The 11215-nt window shown below is 44.3% G+C and overlaps 1 pseudogene; it reads right to left on the reverse strand.

Moving 5' to 3' along the window:
* Nucleotides 1-3100: 3100 nt before the first annotated feature.
* On the reverse strand, nucleotides 3101-3777 carry LOC113886191 (annotated as a pseudogene).
* Between the last annotated feature and the right edge of the window lie 7438 nt (nucleotides 3778-11215).

Consider the following 11215-nt stretch of genomic DNA (forward strand, 5'->3'; position numbering starts at 1 on the left):
AGCCCAATTGTGGTGGAGGTAATGAACATAATGGCGACCTCTGTCAAAAGGTCCCCTTCAGGAACTGCCACACTCAGTGCCCCCAACCCTGCAGCAGTCCACCGCCGACCCACGCCTCTGCTGGAGACTCCTGGACACTCACAGGCAAGTCTGGGTCAGTCTCTTGTGGGGTCACTGCTCCTTTCTCCTTTCTCACTATGAACAAAGCTAATGGAGATGATGGAATTCCAGTTGAGCTATTTCAAATCCTAAAGACGCTTCTGTTAAAGTGCTACATTCAATATGCCAGCAAATTTGGAAAACTCAGCAGTGGCCACAGGACTGAAAAAAGTCAGTTTTCATTCCAATCCCAAAGAAAGGCAATGCCAAAGAATGTTCAAACTACCACATAACTGCACTCATCTCACACTCTAGCAAAGTAATGCTCAAAATTCTCTAGGCCAGGCTTCAACAGTACCTGAACCACGAACTTCTAGATGTTCAAGCTGGTTTTAGAAAAGGCAGAGGAACCAGAGATCAAATTGCCAACATCTGTTGGATCATCAAAAAAGCAAGAGAGTTCCAGAAAAACATCTACTTCTGCTTTATTGACTATGCCAAAGCCTTTGACTATGTGGATTACAACAAACTGTGGAAAATTGTTCAAGAGATGGGAATACCAGACCACCTTACCTGCCTCCTGAGAAACCTGTATGCAGGTCAAGAAGCAACAGTTAGAACCAGACATGGAACAATAGACTTGTTCCAGATCAGGAAAGGAGTAAGTGAAGGCTGTATATTGTCACCCTGCTGCTTATTTAACTTATATGCAGAGTACATCATGCGAAATGCCAGGCTGGAAGAAGCAGAAGCTGGAATCAAGATTGCCGGGAGTAATATCAATAACCTCAGATGTGCAGATGACACCACGCTTATGGCAGAAAGGGAAGAACTAAAGAGCCTCTTGATGAAAGTGAAAGAGGAGAGTGAAAAAGTTGGTTTAAAACTCAATATTCAGAAAACTAAGATCATGGCATCTGGTCCCATCAGTTCATGGCAAATAGATGGGAAAACAATGGAAACAGTGAGCGACTTCATTTTTGGGGCTCCAAAATCACTGAAGATGATGACTGCAGCCATTAAATTAAAAGACACTTGTTCCTTGGAAGAAAAGCTATGATTGACCTAGACAGCATATAAAAAGGCAGAGACATTACTTTGCCGACAAAGGTCCATCTAGTCAAAGCTCTGGTTTTTCCAGTAGTCATGTATGGATGTGAGAGTTGGACGATAAAGAAAGCTGAGCACCAAAGAATTGATGCTTTTGAACTGTGGTGTTGGAGAAGACTCTTGAGAGTCCCTTGGACTGCAAGCAGATCCAACCAGTCAATCCTAAAGGAAATTAGTCCTGAATATTCATTGAAAGGACTGATGCTGAAGCTGAAACTCCAATACTTTGGCCACCTGATGTGAAGAATTGACTCATTGGAAAAGACACTGATGCTGGGCAAGATTGAAGACAGGAGGAGAAGGGGATGACAGAGGATGAGATGGTTGGATGGCATCACCGACTCGATGGACATGAGTTTTAGAAAGCTCCGGGAGTTGGTGATGGACAGGAAAGCCTGGTGTGTTACAATTCATGGGGTCACAGAGTCGGACACGACTGAGCGACTCAACTGAACTGTTATCTTTTAGGGAAAAACAGCATTTCAAGACAATCATCGGGCCACCAGGGATGTTTATCACTACTGAGGTAGTCACTGTTCCTGGGGCTTTTGGAGGACAAAGCTAGGAAATTTTTTAAAGAGATAAAACACCCAAAAAATTCACATTGATATTTCTGATTCAAATTTAGGACCAGTATGGTATCGAGGATAGCATTTTCTGTCTGTATTTTCCTTTTTCCTACATTCAGAGTCCTTCTCATGTTACTTTTTGCTTTTGTTTTTTGTGATATCTCCTTTATTTTCTTTTTTAAAAAGATTTATTTATTTATCGATGGCTATACTGGGTCTTCATTGCTGAGGGCAGGCTTTCTCTCGTTGCAGAGAGCAGGGCTACTCTCTCATTGTGGTTCAGGGGCTTCTCACTGCAGTGGCTTCTCTTGTTGCAGAGCATGGGCTCTAGGTGCTCGGGCTTCAGTAGTTGTGGAGCACAGGCTTAGTTGGTCTGTGGCATGTGGGATCTTCCCAGACCAGGAATCAAACCCCTGTCCCTGCATCAGCAGGCAGATTCTTTACTGCTGGGCCACCAGGGAAGTCCTGCACTATCTGCTTTATTAAGGGAAGGCAACAGGTACCATTTTCTCACTAGAGTTCAGTGAGTTTGCCTTTAATGCAGTTTTTGTCAACTTGCCAGCTCATGAACAATAGAATGCTCTAGCTAATTTGAGCAAAAAATAAGAGAGAGAATTATTTAAAAGATTCTTAGAAAGCTCATAGAATCTCTGGGCAGGTAAGAGAGGCAAGAAGGGAGGAGAAACAGCCAGAAACATGGCCAGACACACCACAGGGCTGCCTTGGGAGCCCCACTGCCCCCGACCTAGGGAGATGGCTCACCCCAGTGACACTAACCATGGATGCCCGTCATGCCGCCCTGCTGCCCGGAAGCTGCGTGTTCTGCAGTCAGTGTAACCAGAGAGTGGTCTCCGGGCTCTCCTTGTTCCCTCTTGAGTTAGCCTCTTGTAAGTGCCTCTCTGGTAAGTGACACCTGTGCCCTCCCCGAGCCAGCTGATAAGTCGAGTTCTGTTCGTGCTTTGGGCAGACAGGATGTGTAATATAGAAACTCTGCCAACATAGAAGAGCTCTCCGAAAACACCCTGTGGTGTCCCCGGATGGGGCGGACGCAGGCACTCTGAGCTGGCAGTCTCGGAGCCTCTCTAGACGTGTGTTTTATTACCTGCTACTCTGGTGAGCACCACTGTGAATTTCTGCCTTGTCCATATGGTCAACACGTCAAGGTTCATCCTTTCCTTCACCTGATATTTGTGGCTGCCCCCTGACCCGTGGTGCTGCATGGGGCCTACATTGGTTTGGTTGTTTTTTTTTTTAACATCTAGGAACATTTTTATTTTTCCATATTGTACAGGTGAGTTCACACATAACTTTCTGTTCAGCTTTCTTCATTGAATATTATATTATAAACTCTTCCTGACATCAACAAAAACTATTTAGAAACATTATTTTTTAATGGGTTAAATAACATTCTAGTTGATGGAAGTAACATTATTTAACTAAACTGCTACTATTGGCACACAGATTTTTAAAAAATAATAATGCAGCTATATATTACTTACAAACCATAAATTAATGAAAATGGGCTAAAGAAATGCCCCTCTGCTTAAGCAAGGGAACTTTATATTCCTGTTAATGCTAAACTTTCTTCAAATTTGAGACTACCACAGACCGTATGTTCCATGTGAAGGCAGAAATAGTCCACAGAGTTCCAGAGATTTAAAAAAGGTATCCTCTTCAGCAAACTTTTACTGATTGTCCTTCTAACCAGGCTTCACTGGGCACTTTCCCAGTCACATAATAGGCCCCCAGTTTGTAGCAGCTATCACTGTGTTTGTTCTCTTCACAGTTGAACTTCAACACCTTGGCAGCCTCATCAAAATTCTTCTGGATCCCTTCCAAATAGTCCACCAGCCGATAGCAACCGTCCGGGTCCTTCTCGCGGTAGCACTGGTAGTTGCACTCCACTTTCATGTTCTCCAGAAAGGACTTCACCTGTTCCTCCTCCTGAAAGTCCACCAAGCCCGCCATGGCTCTCGCTAGCCCAGTTCTTTTTTTTTTTTTTTTTAAATCAAAGTACCCAATGCATTTGCTTGCATTCTGAGTCCAGGGCTCATTCACCAGGTTAAAGGAACTTTATGTTTTAGGCAAATAATGTAAATAAATGTGCAAGTGGCTTTACAAGACTCTTGCAGCATATCATTTTCACTACAAAGAACAAGAAAATGATAAGATTGACGTTTCTACTCCTAGTACAAACCCTTCACTGGCCACATTATCAGGTTACAAATATTACCATCTGATACTGCTAAGTCGCTTCAGTCGTGTCTGACTCTGTGTGACCCCATAGACGGCAGCCCACCAGGCTCCGCCGTCCCTGGGATTCTCCAGGCAAGAATACTGGAGTGGGTTGCCATTTCCTTCTCCAATGCATGGAAGTGAAAAGTGAAAGTGAAGTCACTCAGTTGTGTCCGACTCTTAGCGACCCCATGGACTGCAGCCTACGAGGCTCCTCCATCCATGGGATTTTCTAGGCAAGAGTACTGGAGTGGGGTGCCATTGCCTTCTCCGATTATCTGATAAGAAGTTGGTAAAAACGGGTTTGTTTTTTTTTTTGAGGTGGCTTTCAGGATCCTTGTTCCCCAACCAGGGATTGAACCCAGACCATTAGCAGTGAAAGCTAGGAGTCCTAACCACTGGGAATTGCCAAAAAGTTCTAAATTATCAAGACTATGGATTTACATTGCACATTAATAATGTCCACTTACAACATACATTTAACAATGACGTTCCTCATTCTAAGTGTATGTTGAGTCAGGTGGCACTGACGAATATTTCAAGACCAGCATGATTAATGTCATTTAAAAATTTAATATCCAGAACATGAAGACAAGCCACTACAATTTTTTCAATGCTTAAAGTCATCCAATATTCAATTACGTAATTTACAAAATTTCATTAAGGAATAATAAATACACACCTCGAGGTTCTTAATTAAATGGCAAAGACAGAAAGCCATAAACCATTATAGAATCATTTTGTCCTGCTGCAGTAATAAAAAGGCTGAAATAAAACACAGAAGTGACACGGTGGCAGTATAATCCATGGTCCTGTCAGCAAGTGCTGTTGGAGGAAGGTGGATTTGAAGAAACAAGCAAAAAGCCATGTTAGACTATGTTTGGAAGAAGTACAACCCAATTTATGGTATGTTGTTTTGTTGTTTAGTCACTTAAGTCGTGTCCAACTCTTTTGTGACCCTATGGACTATAGGCCACCAGGCTCCTCTGTCCATGGGATTTCTCAGTCCAGAATACTGGAGTTGGTTGTCATTTCCTTCTCCAGGGACTCTTCCCGACCCAGGGATTGAACCTGTGACTCCTGCATTGCTCAGACGGCAGGAGACCTGGGTTTGATCCCTGGGTTGGGAAGGTTTCCTGGAGGAACACACAGCAACCCACTGGAGTGTTCTTGCCTGGAGAATCTCATGGACAAAGGAGCCTACAGGGCTATAGTCCATGGGGTTGCAAAGAGTCAGACACGGCTGAATGACTAACACTTCTAAGTTGCAGGCAGATTCTTTACCACTGAGCCCTATAGTATTTGCCAATTGTTTTAATAAGGAAATACACAACAACTTTTTTTTTTTTTAATCAATCCCTGTATTCTTGGAAAAGATGTTTTCAACAAATAATACTGGTGTAGCTTTAGCATCTTTCCCTGTGGTCACTCACTCCTAACCCAACAGGTTAGTGCTGCCTCCACCCCATTTCTTCAGATGGAGAAACTAAGACACACAGCAGTTATGCAACCTCCTCAAGGTCACCAGTCAGTAGGTGGCCAAATTAGAAAAAGCATCACGAGGTTTGGCTTCAGAATTCCCACTTGTAACATGATAGCTACCTCTTCAATTTTATTTGTATTTTATGGGAAAGAATGTAGTATGCAAAATCTGGGAAATGTAATGCTTTGACTGGGGAAATGAAGTCAGTCAGTTCAGTCACTCAGTCGTGTCAGACTCCTTTCGACCCCATGGACTGCAGCACACCAGGCTTCCCTGTCCATCACCAACTCCCGGGGAGTTTACTCAAACTCATGTCCATCGAGTCAGTGATGCCATCCAACCATCTCATCCTCTGTCATACCCTTCTCCTCCTGCCTTCAATCTTTCCCAGTAGCAGGGTCTTTCCCAGTGAGTCAGTTCTTCGCATCAGGTGGCCAAAGTATTGGAATTTCAGCTTCAGTATCAGTCCTGCCAATGAATATTCAGGACTGATTTCCTTTAGGACGGATTTCCTTTAGGGAAATAAAGTATCCCCAGATAAAGTTTGGTGCTAGAAATCATTAAGTGCAATTCTACCAAATGTCTCCAACCAATAGAGTTATTCTGGTTAGAATCAAGAACATTTAAATACAAATCTTCACCATATTTTTAAATAAGGTAGGAAGTACCCATGAAAACATTTTGTATCTCAGAGATTCATAAAAAGTATTTAGATTTGTACTTAACGATGTTAAACTGTTTTCTGTTTTTCATTTTATTTAATTAATCTAGTTTTGGCTGTGTGGGTCTTCCTTGCTGTGCTGGCTTTTCTCTAGTTGCGGCTAGCGGAGGCTGCTGTCTAGTTGAGGTGTGCGGGCTTCTCACTGCAGTGGCTTCTCTTGTTGCCGAGCACCAGCTCTGCACACATGGGCTTCAGTGGGTGTGGCTCCCAGGCTCTAGAGCGCAGGCTCATTAGTTGAGGTGCACGGGCTTTGTCGCTCCGCTGCATGTGAGATCTTCCCAGACCACGGATCAAACTGGCGTCTCCCGCACTGGAAGGCAGATTCTTTACCACTGAGCCACCAGGGAAGCCTTTTTGTTTGCTTTTTAAGCTACAAAACGCCTGTTCCAATTTGCTTTCTGTAAAGAGAACTATGCTGTGGAGAAATTTGAAAACCAGCATCTGGAAAGTTTTCCATTAGTAGATAATTCTGCTATCAAAAGTGGTGTCTCACCTGAAAGACTCATTTGTATACTTAAACTCGGGAGTAGAATCGGTAGATAGGATTGGAAATTAAGTATTGTGCTGTTAACAGGCATGGCCAAAGATAATTTCTCCCATCCCAGCCTGTTTGCGCAAGGTCTTTCTTTCAGCTTAAAAAAAAAAAAAAAAAGCTTTATTGAGGTATAATTGACATACAATAAACTGAACATATTAGAAATGTACACTCTGATAAGTCTGATACATGTCAGGCTTACACAACCCTGAAACCATCACCACACTCAAGAACTCTTTCTGCTTTGATAGCCATGAGACACAATAGTGAAACAAGCAGACTTTAGAACTAGACTTTCTAATTGCTCTGTTGCAAAGTGTTAGGACATGATTTGAAAATAAGAAGGTGTGGCCCAGCATAACTCCCCACTTCTTAAGCACATAACTATGTCCTTCCAGGGAGGGGAGAGGAGAGAGACTCCACGGGAGAAGCTGACAAGTGTACCTACAGGCGAGTTATTAAGGCCAAGATAGGCAGTGGCCATCATGGGGACAGCTCATACCCTTGACATGCTGTGATGAGCATGGCATTCGGCTGTGGTCTTCCTCCCCAGTAACACACAACCCCGGGTCTTATCATGATTAAAAAAAAGTGTAACCAATCCTGGTAGAAGAGCATCCGACAGTATGCCTGACCTGTACTCCTCAAAGCCATCAAAAAAGAGGAAAGTGTGAGAAAATCTCTACAGTCAAGAGAAGCTTAAAGAGACATGTTTTCTTGAAAGTTTTACTTTTGTTTTAGGTTCAAAGGATTCATTAACAAATCAAACCACTTGTTGCACATATAAACAATTTTTTATGGAAGATTATTTGACCTAATTTCAATATAGTCATTAAAAGAAAAGAAACAATAGAGAAAAGTAACAGCATATACATCACCAAATTGGGCTGACCAAAATCCAGAATTAAGCAGCACTGTACAAAAAAATGCAGCTTTACAAAGCTGTTTCACAATTTTTGTGAGTCACAAGAATTCTTAGACCTTGGGGGATTGGCGAGAACTCCAGGGGCTCAAGAATCCCAAGACCCACTCCCTTTCTTATCTAAAGTGCTGCCTGATTGCTGTGCTTGCAAGTGAGCAGGTACAGAATCTGAGCAGAGTCAGAAGCAAAGTTGGAGGCCTGCTCTCCTGCTTCTGAAACTTGAACAAGACTTCCTCCATTTTGATCTCGCTAACAAGACACATCTAAAAAATGTGACGTCCTGGGACAGAGAAAGGACATTGGGTAAAAACTAAAGAAAAATGAATCATCTATGGACTTTAGGTAGAGGAAGAATGAAAACAATCACTTTGCTTCCACTGAAACTAGCAACATTTCACTAGACCCGAAAGGCTTTGTTCCTTTAGTAAATAAAATTTTGGGGGAAAATTTCATCTTTTTTATGCTTTCCAAATTTCCATTTATAAGTACATATATATACTTTTTAAATGACTAAGACACAAATTTAAAAGGTTTTGGAGTGCTGGTAAGGAACAAGGAACCTTTGTGCGCTGTTGGTGGGAATGTAAATTATGGAATACTGTATGGACATTCCTCAAAAAAGTAAAAATAGAAATACCATTACAAAAAGGTTTTATTGATGGAGATTGCTGCTGTAAAGAAAGAGCCACTGCCTTCAGTTCAGTCAGACCTGGGTTAAGTCAGCCGAGAACTTCAGGAGATTGATCAAGAAGCCATGCTCCATCCATTTCAAGGATGCTAGAAAAATGTTTTCTGTTTGGTCAAGTCCTGTCCCCAACTCTGGATACCTGGACCACGCCCCTCAGGAAGGCACAGCTGTGCTGGTTGTAAAGGTCTGCTGGACCCAGTGCCCACAGAGGGCAGGAGAGACATTATTTCCCCTGTCCACTGCAGCTAAGAGGGCATGGTGCAAGCTGGCCCTGTTTTACAAGGACCACTTCACCCTTTGTCCCAGAAAATTACTGCATACCCTACAGACTTTGGCTCTGTGCAGGAGCGTGTGAGCTGGTGGCCATGTGTCAGCTTTGAAACGAGGGTGGGACGGGGAAGCCACGGGGCCTTCTGGTTCCTTCTCTCTACTCTCAAGTGTCCACTTCTAACAGTCATGTAAGGCTGTATGTTCCTTTGGAGGGGACCCCGGGGCCTCCCCAAATTTGAGCAACTCATCACGTCCCAACCTCTCTCTTAAATCAGAGAAATCAGCGTCACAGCAACTTAAACCAGAAGTTACTGGGACACCTGGGCTGGCTCAGACCTGACTGCCAGGTTCCGATTGTCACTGAGAGCAGACGAGGGAGGTAGGAGGACCTTGTGCCAAAGTCCGCAGGAGCTGCGGGCACCGGAGGCCGCCAGGAGGGGGCGGGGCCCCGTTCCCCAGGGGCAAGGCTGAGTCACCTGCAGAAACCGGGAGAGGAGCGAGTTTCTCCCAGGATGGCGTGGGGGAAGGTGCCACCAGGGAGCGGAGTGGAGCTGGCTTAGATGAGGCTTGCTGCCTTACATACGCTTCTTTTTTTTAATTTACTTACTTATTCCACTGCACCAGGTCTTAGTCGCAGCAGGTGGCATCTGGTTCCCTGACCAGGGATTGAACCCAGGCCCCAGCATTGGGAGCACTGGACCACCAGGGAAGTCCACATTTCCTTTCAAAATAAAAAAACTTAAATCTCCACAGAGCTTCTACATCATTCCAGGGTGAGGAGGACACGGGAGCCTTGTTGCCGGGACATTCAGATCCACCCTCGGCTCCCTCTGCACCGACCCCCTCGGGGTAATGGAACCCACTGCTGTTTCACCAGCGCTCCCCACCCCGCGTCTCTGAGACCCACCGTCAATAGGGACGTGGGTGATGGACACTGGTGCTAAGAGCTGGTGAGCTGGACGAGCCCTGGCTGACAAGTGTCGCATGTGGGGTGACTCCGGCCCCCGTTTCCCAGGACCGACATCCCCTGGGAAGGGGGTGTCATTCCTCACCTCTCTGTGTAAGACAATAGCCCCCTGTGAAGTCCAGACAATAAAATGAGGCAACGCATTCAAAGCAGCCGGCAGATGGCAGGCGCTGACCCAAGCAAAGCTGGTCTGTTAGATTTGGGAGAGAATCCTAATAATGCAGACCCACACATCCCAGCTGGTATTGCAGAGGGCCAACTGAAGACACCCTTCAGAACTCGGAGGCACTGGCTTCAAAGAAATGAAGTTTCTATTTTCCCAACTTCCTGGCTGCGAGTTGTGAGGTCAATGCAGGAGGGAGGGGCAGATGGGGACCTGCTGATGGTGACAAAGAACCAGCCGGTTCAACTGGTTTGTCCCAAGGCATTTCCTGGCCAGAGGCTCATAAAACGCACACCCCTATTCCAGTATCTAAAGAAAATGCACACACCATGTATGTGCACACAGGGACACGCAGTGGGATCTTGACAGCACCATATATGTAAAGCTGCATTACACTCCACTAGGGCGAGGACTGCTGAGATCAGCCCCTGAATTTACTCACGAGTAGAAAGATGTCCATCACAGTGAAAATCACCCCCGGGCACAACACACTGAAAGCAGGTGTTGAGTAATCAAATCTCCTTCAATGAGAGAACAGTGCCTGCTAGTGGCAGGTTATTTAAGAAACTCAGAAATGAAGGCTGCAAACCTTTCTTTAAAATTCAGCCCCAAGCTCTACTCACTGTTGCCAGGATCGAGAAAAGTCTTATGTTAATAAACAATTGTATTTTGTTGGATCAAACCCTTCACTTTCTGATTTCTTTCTTTTAGCTAATCATGTAGTTCTTATGTTTGATCAAATGAATGATCACTACACCTTTATAGGAATTCAGATGGTAAAGAATCCACCTGCAATACAGGAGACCTGGGTTCCACACCGGGATCAGGAAGATCCCCTGAAGAAAGGAACAGCAACCCACTCCAGTATTCTTGACTGGAGAATTCCATGGACACAGAAGTCTGGTGGGCTACAGTCCATGGAGCCATAAAGAGTTGGACATGACTGAGCGACTTAACACTTTCACTTTCAAAGGCAGTCAAGAGCTCAAAAGGAAATAGGCAGATGGAAAACAGTATGAGACCCCTTAAAACACTGGGAATAAATCTACCATATGACTCAGAAACCCCACTACTGGGTACACACCCTGAGAACACCACAATTTTAAAAGACACATATCCCAACACTCATTGCAGCACTATTTACAATAGCCAGAGGGAAGCAAGCTAGATGTTCAAAGAAATTGGGGTACATATACACAACGGAGTATTACTCAGACATAAAAAAACAGAACAAATTTGAGTCTTGGTTCTAGTGAGGTGGATGAACCTCGAGCCTGTTACAGAGCGAAGTCAGATAAATAGAGTATATTAACGCATATGTATGGAATCTAGGTAAGTGGCATTGATGAACCTTTTGCAGGGAAGGAATGGAGACAGATGCAGAGGATGGACTTGCGGACACAGTGAGGGAGTGAGTCAGTGGACGAATGAAGAAAGTACCATCAACATACAC

Source organism: Bos indicus x Bos taurus, chromosome 29, assembly GCF_003369695.1.
Source record: "Bos indicus x Bos taurus breed Angus x Brahman F1 hybrid chromosome 29, Bos_hybrid_MaternalHap_v2.0, whole genome shotgun sequence".
In the NCBI taxonomy this organism is placed as follows: domain Eukaryota; kingdom Metazoa; phylum Chordata; class Mammalia; order Artiodactyla; family Bovidae; genus Bos; species Bos indicus x Bos taurus.